Source organism: Triturus cristatus, chromosome 4_2 (genome assembly GCF_964204655.1).
Source record: "Triturus cristatus chromosome 4_2, aTriCri1.1, whole genome shotgun sequence".
NCBI lineage: Eukaryota > Metazoa > Chordata > Amphibia > Caudata > Salamandridae > Triturus > Triturus cristatus.
In genome coordinates, this window is record NC_140586.1 from 559,966,005 (window position 1) to 559,976,147 (window position 10,143).

The 10,143-nt window shown below is 41.8% G+C and overlaps 1 protein-coding gene across 2 annotated transcripts in view; it reads right to left on the reverse strand.

The window, feature by feature from the left end:
• The window catches only part of DIPK1A (divergent protein kinase domain 1A), a 440,304-nt gene extending 433,860 nt beyond the window's left edge, over positions 1-6,444 (reverse strand). The window contains exon 1 of one of the 2 annotated variants that reach the window (XM_085602195.1): positions 6,318-6,444. The gene's annotated coding sequence lies outside the window, so the exon portion shown is untranslated. Of the gene's footprint in view, positions 1-6,211 lie in introns of both variants that reach the window. The other variant, XM_085602196.1, reaches the window with a different exon arrangement.
• Positions 6,445-10,143: the final 3,699 nt, after the last annotated feature.

Sequence of the window (10,143 nt, forward strand, 5' to 3'; positions counted from 1 at the left end):
TCCAGAGGCGTGATAATACTAGTGAAAAAAGGAACGCAATTTCATATAGATCGCACACTAACAGATGACCTCGGTCGGTATATAATTGCCACTGGGCACATCAGGGGACACCGCATAGGCCTAATCAGTACCTATTGTCCGAACGTGGACGATCCAGAATTTTTTTAATCGATATGGCGCAAACTGGGTGAACTGCCTGAAATGGCGTTAATATGGGTTGGCGATCTAAACCTGACGCTAAATGAGAACCTAGACAGATCGGGTCCCACTAGAGAACCGCATAAGCGAGCGGTGAAAGTGGTACTGGACATTATGACCGAATCCAAGTTGGTAGACATATGGAGACTAGGGCATCCTCACCACACAGAGGCAACACAACTCCACGGTCCACAATAGCTGGTCCCGCATTGACTACTGGCTAGGGACAGAGGTAGAATCATGGACAAGACACATACAACACCTGCCCAAAACTCTCTCCGACCACAAACCAGTGCTGCTAACTGTCGAACTCCCACACTATACACCTCCGCCATACATATGGTGATTTAATGCCAAAGCACTATTAGACTCTTCGTACACCGACACCATTAGACAAGCCATTGTTGACTACTTTAATTTTAACCAGACATCCACAGACGATGCAAGTTTATTATGGGAAGCATTTAAAGCTACCATACTGGGAGTCTGTATTAGCACAAACGCTGGCATTCTAAAGGATATTTGAGCCCACCTTGCCCAGCATTGGGATAAACTAGACACCCTAGAACGGGAATACGAACAAACACATGACATGACGATATTGAGTGACATTAGAAAGGTTATGACGGAATACCAAGTATTTGCGGATAATGAACTCAAGTACATCTCGAAAGGTCACACTGCACGCAGTTATGGCGAGGGAGGCAGGCCAGGACGAATGTTGGCGAATAAAATATGTACAGGGCGCAAGGCAAAACCGGTCCTTAAAATAAAAGATGGCAGTGGCGCATTACACTATGATAGAGAGGGCATACTACGGGCATTTATGGACACTTACGGCGATCTATATGCGTCAAGAGCTACTGCCACCAAGCCAGAGATTCAGTCATATCCGGAGGATGTGGCGATAGCATGGCTGTCAGATGCTCAGAGAGATTATCTTTCACAACCAGTGACGGTTGAGGAAGTCACCGAGGTGGTCAAGACCCTTCCTAACTAAAAAGAACCAGGCCCACACGGCTCACTAGCGAATTTTATAAAAACCTATATTGAGCTACTTGCACCTCACCTTGTAGAAATGTATGGGGACGCCCATAGCAATCAGATCCTCCCTCCCACATTGAGAGAAGCCATGCTCATTGCCCTACTGAAACCCGATAAAGACCCTGAGACGTGTGAATCATACAAACCATTATCCTTAATAAATACGGACACTAAAATATTAGCCAAACTGCTCGCGTAACGCCTACAACCGCTAATGCCTAATATCGTACTCCCAGACCAATCAGGATTTATACCTTGTCGCTCCACTACTCATAACACTCGAACACTATTTGCACTCTCACATTACTTCCCCCCAGATTTCCAAGCAGCTGCAGTCCTCTTGGATGCAGCAAAAGCATTTGATTCAATGGAATGGACATATCTTCCTATGCAGATGATACCCAAATAGTGGTCAACCTGCTTCCAGGTAACTCTGCACATACACCTTTAAAACTACAAAATTGTATGTCCGCGTTGGGAGACTGGATGGCAAAAAATTGCCTAAAACTCAACTCCAATAAAACGGAGGATATTCTGTTTGGCAATAACCCCAATTTATGGTCCCCACGCTGCTGGCCGTCAGATCTTGGTCTTCTCCCTACCCCGGTAAAGAAAGTGAAAAACCTTGGAGTATGGCTGGATGATAAATTGAGTGGTAGGGATCAAGTGAATAAAGTTGTTTCCACTACTTCCGATATACTTAAATCGTGCAAAACAATTGTGCCACCACTCCCTAAAGTTGCACAGCAAACGGTGATCACTGCCCTCATTATGCCAAGATTAGATTACTGCAACAGTCTTTGAGGATACTTGAAGGTTCCCTAAATAAATTGCAGATCTTGCAGAATGCGGCTGCTAGGTTGCTCACAGGCATACCCAGATCCGGTTCCATTTCTACCCAAATTAAGACCCTTCACTGGTTGCCAGTGAGACAACGTATTCAATTTAAGGCTCTGACATTGGTTTTCAGAGCCCTTCATGGAATGGGACCTCAATTTCTAACACAACAACTCCATTGGTATTCTCCTACTAAAACCCTACGATCTTCGGACGCCAAATTGGCTACAGTCCCTAGGGTAAAGAAGGCCAATTGGGGTGGCAGAGGCTTTGTGGCTAATGCGGCCAAAGCCTGGAACACGCTCCCTCTAGCTTTGAGAAGCATGCCGGATCTCCTTCCTTTGCGAAAGTCATTAAAAACATTTCTGTTTAAACATTAATCTCCCCCCCTCATCTCTCTCCTTCTTGCCCTCCTGTTGGCCTCCTCTAAGCGCCAGGACAACTTTTTGGTAACAGTTGCGCTCTATAAGTATCTTTAACATAACATAACATATCTCATTACTATATTTTAAAAAATGGGTTTCACCTTGATTTTCCTACAATGGATTAAGATACTATACACAACACCCACAGCGCGGATAAGAGTAAATAAATATGTATCAGACGCCATAAAAATCGAAAGAGGCACACGTCAGGGATGACCCCTCTCCCCCCTACTATTTGCAATTGCCCTAGAGCCATTAGCGTGCAAATATGACAGGGTCATAAGTATGCAGCTCTTCAATTCCTACAAAGACTACTAAACATATCGTTATACACAGACGATATGGTATTATATATCAAAAAACCAGCAGCAAATCTTTCCCCATTATTGCGGGAATGTATTAAATTCGGTCAACACTCCGGTCTCCAAATTAACTGGACTAAATTCATTATTATCCCTTTAACAGACACTACCTAGCCCCACCCAGCGGAGTTTCCACTTGAATGGCAAACAGACGCGGTCAAATACCTAGGTGTATGGTATCACCGAGACCCCGAAACAGTTATCCGCACAAACTATGGGACTGCAATTGGCAAGCTCGAAGAGAAGGTGGAACGCTGGATTCAGCTGCCGCTTTCCCTGGCTGACTGCCTGACCATACTCAAGATGGTCGTTTGGCCTAAATTCCTATACCTTTTTAATAACATCCCCATCACCCGACCACGAGCTGTATTTCAAAGACTGACTACTACTGTAACTCGCCTCATATGGGCAGGCAAGCAAGCGCGTATCGAACTACGGGCCTTGACACTGCCTTTTTCCAAAGGAGGTTTTAAGGTGCCAGACTTCCTCCTCTATTATTTATGCGCCCAAGCGCCGTACTCTGATATATCCCCACGAATAAACACAATCAACACTACTAACGCAGCTTGGCAACGAATGGGGAAACTGGCACATAAACTACCGATATACGCGCATACATGCCCTTACAATTTCACCCAGATTTATCGGTTACCCAAGAAAAGATTGAAATGGACTTATTACAACAAGTGGGAATAGACAAAATGGGAGACTTATACACTAACGGCACGTTTATAGAGCCCAAAGACCTTCTCTATATTAGCAATCAAACATTACTGTTTAAATTTACTTACCATAGATTTCAGGGAGCTATTAAAAAGCTGTATCCCACTTATCCGGGTGAACAGCCACAACTGAAAGCCCTGCAACTGACTATTACCACACCCCACAACGCCCACATGGTGACTAAATTTTGCATGATAGCATTACTCTTGGCAAAGCGCAGAATCTCGCTTTCCTGGGGTAGTAGGGACACACCACAGACCAAACAATGGGTTAAAGATATAGCATACTGTAAAGATACCCTAAAGACATATGAGGAAGAGTTACCCTCCGGGTCTAAGCCTAGAGACAATTGGATGCATTTGGTTGACTATCTCCAATCACACCAAGATGTATAGAAGTGCATTGATGTATAAGATAAGATAGTATGGTTGATGACAATGTTTTAATTATTGCAATTTACTGTATGGATAACCTATCTATATTGAAGCCTCTATGTTTTGTCGAGCACTGTATGACTTTAATAAAATACCTATAAATAAAAAATAAAAATAAAAAAATGTAGTTCTTAGTTATATTTACACATGATCATTAAAGATTTACTGTATGCCACATGCAGTTTGAATCTAATGTACTGACAAGTTATATTTATGCTGAAATGTGCACATGCTTATTAGACGTACACCATTGATTTAATAGTTTAACTTGCCCTTACTAGGCCTCTGTTTTCACTCTGCATAAAATAATGTTTTCCATTTCTGCTGACATGAATTTTCCATTGGAGGAATTCACACGCACTGTTAGTTTGAGAATGAAAACAACACTGTATTAGCGATAGAGAGAGAGCATGAGAAGAAGGACTTGACAAAAGAATATGGAGTGCCAGAGCCGAACAGAAGAGTGCTATTCAGCAATGCTGCCCCATGGGTTTGGTTAAACATGGATGATGTTGTTCCCATGTTCAGTGTGGGATAATATGTCGATGACTCAGTTTACAACGAGAGAACGGTAAAGGACAATGGATCCCTGTTGATACAAAAGGAAGGGAGTTACCTGAATGATTTAGTGTGAATAACTGGAGTCTACACTGTCTGATGCTAGAGCACTTTTCCTTGGACTTTGAGAGATTTAGACCTCTATCCTTATTCCCTTTGATTCTGGCTAAGGCTAAACACTCCAATTCCCCATACCCAAGAACACGCTTGACCGACACTGCTGACACCTTCCTATACTTCATTTTTCCCCACTTCCATAGATTTTCCTATTTTTCTGCGGTTCTATGAATTTTGAGATTCCTTAGACTAATGAACCATCCTCTTAGTTTGGAATTAACTTGAACGATTCTAGATTTACTCATGAATGGAAAAGAAGACTGAAAACTCTCCTCTGAGCATCAGGTATTAATAACACCTAAACTTCTTTAGAAGGTTGGGTTTCCCAGTTGTTCTATATCTGTATATCATGGTACTGAGATTTGTGTACCTTCATTTGATTGTTAATTTTTAATAAACCTTTTTAACCTTAGCCATTGATTCCTGGTCCTTATTGCGTAGCTAAATGGACAGGGTTGGATTGGGATTAAAAATCGGCCCAGGTACGCTAAAAGAAGTGGCCCACATTTGCATATTGCCTTTCCGCAAAACACTGCTTCGGCAAAATTTTATTTATAAAAAGGGGGTGGAAGGTTTAAAAAAAATGCACTGATTAGTTCACACTGGTGAAACTCACCTGAGGCCACTTCTGCTCAGGCCCCCTGCCCAATATGCATATATCAATGGTCCGGGCCAGCGATTGAAAGAGAGTGACACCTCTGCCGTTGATAAAAGGGAAGTAATGGACGCCCATCTGCCTCCAGAAAGGCCACTCAAAGCACCAACTGGTGACATCGAGCAGAGCAGAAACCGCCCAAATCCGTCCCCCAGGCTGCTCAAAAAAGCAGCCCACAGCTGGAATTCGGATAAGGGCCCCGAGTACCCGCGTTACCAAGCCGAAGCTGCAAATGAGTTACAGTGTTAATGGAAATTGATGGTTGTAATGTTAACTCTCCTCACCTCTCAGTCAGATAAAAAGGTCCACAAGGACAAATTGTAAGAGCGTAAGCCAATAATGCTGCATCAAACGTGTAGATGAAAGTTTGTACAGCTGCATGCCGCTACACTGTGCGTGAAGGTAGTCAGTATATGAACACGTCAGTACGAGCGCCTGCACGAAACGTGCCACAGTATTTGCTTAGCTGTGTTCAAGGACGGGAGTACGTGCGCTGTGCACTGCCAGTGTGCATGAATGCTGTGTGGTACAGTGAGTCATTGTGCGTGCAAAACAGATCCCTGTGTGCAGGAGCCAGTGTAGACGAACAACGGTGTGGGGAAGCGTGCCATGAATGTCAGGGCAGCGTGGCTTCAGCTAGTGCTGGAACAGCAGTGAAGAGTGCCCGTGCAGCAAGCAGCCTGTGCCTGCTTCTTTATGCTGAAGGCTGGTCTGATGCTCTGTGACAGCTGCGCAAGTGAACCGCTATACGCAGCTAAGAATAGCTATATCGAGCAGACCGGCGCACGCTGGACGCTGGCTGCACCTCATCACCTCCCCTGACAGCTGTACCTGGACTCGTTGGCAGCTCTTTCCTACCTCATCTGCAGAGTTCATCCCATGATGGAGAGGGCCAAGCGCCGCACTGCGGCTGAATGACAGAGAGGCTCGCTGCGGGGAAAAGGTACTGAAAGAAGCGGCATACCCGGTCAGGATCGGTCATGGTCAGCAGCGGTTCCTCTGCCAACCGCCTCCTTCTGCAGCAACCCCAGCCTTGCACAGCAGTCACAGAATGCAGCCAGGTCCGAAATCCAAAACAAGCACAACCCGCTTTGAAGAAAAGTCCGAAGCAAACTCAAGCGCTGTCAAAAATAAGCCCAAAACAGGCCCATCCTACAAGAATGAAACGATGTTAAAATAGTACATACCACACGTTTGTTTGTCTTTTTTTATTTGAACCGTTTTTTGGATGAATTATTAAGTGATGTTTCATATTTTTATTGTGACGAAATTGTTTCATTCACCCGTGTTATAGAAAGTAACTGTACAAATAAGATCAGTATTAATGTTACAATACACCCTTTCCTGCATCAATTCTTGTACTATAAAATAATATTCTCCCATTCCGTTATGGCAATCACATTACCATTGCGTTGAGTCCTTTTTTTGTTTTAGTCGTTGTACATGCTAGGAAGCCGTGTGTTAGGAAGTTCCTTTTATCTTCTCATACGCTATCCGCTATTTGCCAGGATAGAAGACGACTGATTTATTAGATTCCTAGGCGGTCATCTGTTTTTCATAAATCCAATCCTTAGTGCAGCAAAAGAAGCCCCAAAATCCTCTCAAACGACTGGCCCAATTTATTAACGAGACTGTAAAAAAAGGCTAGTGTCGCTTACAAAAAGCGCACACGATTACGCTTAGGCTCTACTTTTACTTTTGTTTTATTGTCTTTGTATTCTGCATTAATTATGCGAAGCTTGTATTTATTAATGTATTCTCTGCAGTGGTCTCGTTGCGTGGCCTTGTTGATTATGTGTCTTCTGCAGTGCTTTATTGCTCCCTTAAGTGGAAAGGTAAACCACTCTAAAGCAATTATCTCCAGTTAATAGAAACGCCGTTAATATGGTCGATGAGAGTAATTGCTTCTTAGATTATTGTTTTATGTGATGTTTGTTGTACATATTGTGAATTAATTATTTAGGATTACCGAAGCCTTGTTAACAGACATGTAATTGCCTTGAACCGTTGATAAATTAAACAACTTGAAAATTACACGAAGGTGATAGTCGTATAGTTCACTTAGGCCAACACGCTGGTATATCTCCAGCAAAGGAACACTAACACCAGAATACAGGTGAGTAACATTCAACTTTATTAATTATATACAACTAGTTCAGTCGAAAATTCATGCTCACTAATTCCTCAGTGCTCAGGATCCAAACAGAGAGCGCCTGGCCTGTATGGGTGCAGTCTTCTTTTCTTTTGTCCCTGGTCCACTCTTTCAACCAGCACTGTGATGGGCACTCGCTTCTTAAGTCCAGTTTCAGCTATTTCGTTATCATGGCGATCCTACAACTACAATATAGCAAGAGAGAGGGCCCCACGCAACAAGGGGAGGGCGCCGTTATTCAGCTATATAATCAGGGATCAATACATCACAAATCACTTCAATGGCCTATACATGAGTGGTGTGGGTCGCGGGAGCCCCGTCATGCTCCGCGGCTAGTTCTTTCCCGGCAGAGGAGCGGTGTTGTACCTTTGGTGTATTTTATTGCCTCCATTTCTATTGTAGTTTTCCTACCCTCATTTGCATTCTCGTCTATTTAGCCTATCATACTCCCAATGTCATGATATGTCATCATAGAACCTCGATGCACTATTTATGTGATGTCATGGAATGTTGCGGTATTCTTGAATGCACTTCGGTCCCGTGTGGACTCTCCCTGTACTTATGCCTGTGGGCTTTGTATTTCTAACTTATTTAAATAAATAGCACTTTCATTTTAATTGTGCTGACTCCTCTGACTTAACAACTCGGCGACGAGCGATACTGACGAGTGACACTGAGCCCACAGCTGATTACGCTACGCGCAATAAAGGAGCAACGGCAGTTTTGTGAAAAATCATCGGTGGATTGGCAAAGATACAGAAAACGCATATAAATCGCAAGTTTTCTACTTTAAAAAACATGCACTATGTTCAAGATTACGTGCGTAAGCAGTTTTGAAAGATTTTGGCAAATTATCGTTAATGCCGTTGGTGAGCTTCAGGCAGTTTAACCGTCTTTCTTTTTGGCGCGTGCAATCCTGTAACGTGTATTCTTGAAGAGAGCTATTTTGATACGCTCTCTCCACCGTACTTACGCATCACGCACGACGTTCTGGAATTTGCGTGTGGCCATTTTGAAATTGACAAGAAACACAACTCGCACTTGCGCGAGCATCGATTTACGGGAATGTCACATCTTTAAACTACGGATATAGCAAAACAATCGGAAGTAAGGAAAGTACTAAAGTATTAAAGAATATGTCATATTTATATAAAAAGAAAAATAAGTTTTAGTTAAAAATTACATTTTACTTCATTTATTGTAGCAGACATGGAAAAAAGTAACAACATAAGTGTACCTGCTCATTTTTTATGAGAGCTAGGGAAACCTCCAATGAGATGGAAAAACTGGATAATAGCATTTGAAAATTATCTAGTGGCTATTGATGGTAAAACTTATGACGCAGAGAGGAAAAAAGCAATTTTGTTTGGACTATTAGGAACTGCTGACCAAGAAATTTTCGATAGTCTCCCAGAATTTGAAAATGCACCTGGACAATTCATACCTCGTAATGAATACCAGGAAGCAATAAAACATATGGAGAAACAATTTTCAGAAGAACCTAACATTATGGTTGGAAGGCACAAATTTGCCATGCGAAAACAATCAGAGGGAGAAAACATTGAGGAATGCATTGCGGCTTTACGTGTTCTAGCAACAAATTGTGAATTTAATTAGATGGTTGATATCTATATCAGAGATCAATTTGTATTTCACTGTTTTTCAAAACAATAAAAACAGGAACGTCTGTTAGCTTGCAGAAATCCTTCTTTGCAAGAAGTTATTGATATAGCTAAGGGAATAGAAAGGTCATTTGTGTCTACAAAAGAACTTGCTATTAAAAGCGGTAATTCAAATAATGTATTTTCTTTACAGGAAAAAAAAATACGAATACAAATCTTCTTATAGAAACAAAAGTGGAAGAAGTTTTGAGTTAAAGTCTAATGCATGTTACTGATGTGGTTCATGTAGTCATTTAGCAGACTTTCAAGGTTGCCCTGCAATTGGTAAAAGGTGTGGTAAATGTAAAAAAGTTGGGCATTTTACATCCTCATGTAGAAATACTAATTATAATACTAACAGCAAAGTAAAAGTTAATGCTATTGATGAATTCAATGATGAAATGTGTTCAAATATTGTCTTAACTGTAGACGTAAAAGATGGTAAGATTAGAGGTCCTCTTGGAAATGTACACATTGGTGATGTTCAATTGTTAGTCATGGCTGATTCAAGGTCACCGATAACTTTAATATCCGACACTACTTTTTATGAATCTTGGGATAATGTTAAACTTAAAGACACAGATGTAAATCCCAAGGCTTCTGGTGAGTATGAAATTGATATGGTCGGATATTTTGAAGACACACTTGAATTTAAAGGTAGAGTCGTCAATACCAAAATATATGTCGCAGAGAGGGGACGAAACCTGGTTGGCTGGAAAGATTTAGCCAAATTTGGTGTAATTTTGAAACCAGGTGCGGATGAACCTATTGTCTTAGATGAAAACAATGTTAATTTTGTGAGTACATCTACTGACATAATTACATTGGATCAAATTTTGAAAAATAATGAAGATGTATTCAAAGAACAGATAGGATATGTAAAAGGGTTTGAGCATAGAATTAAACTAAAAGAAAATGCTATTCTGGTGACACATAAGGTAAGGACAGTTCCACTGTCAGTTAGAAAAGAATGGAAG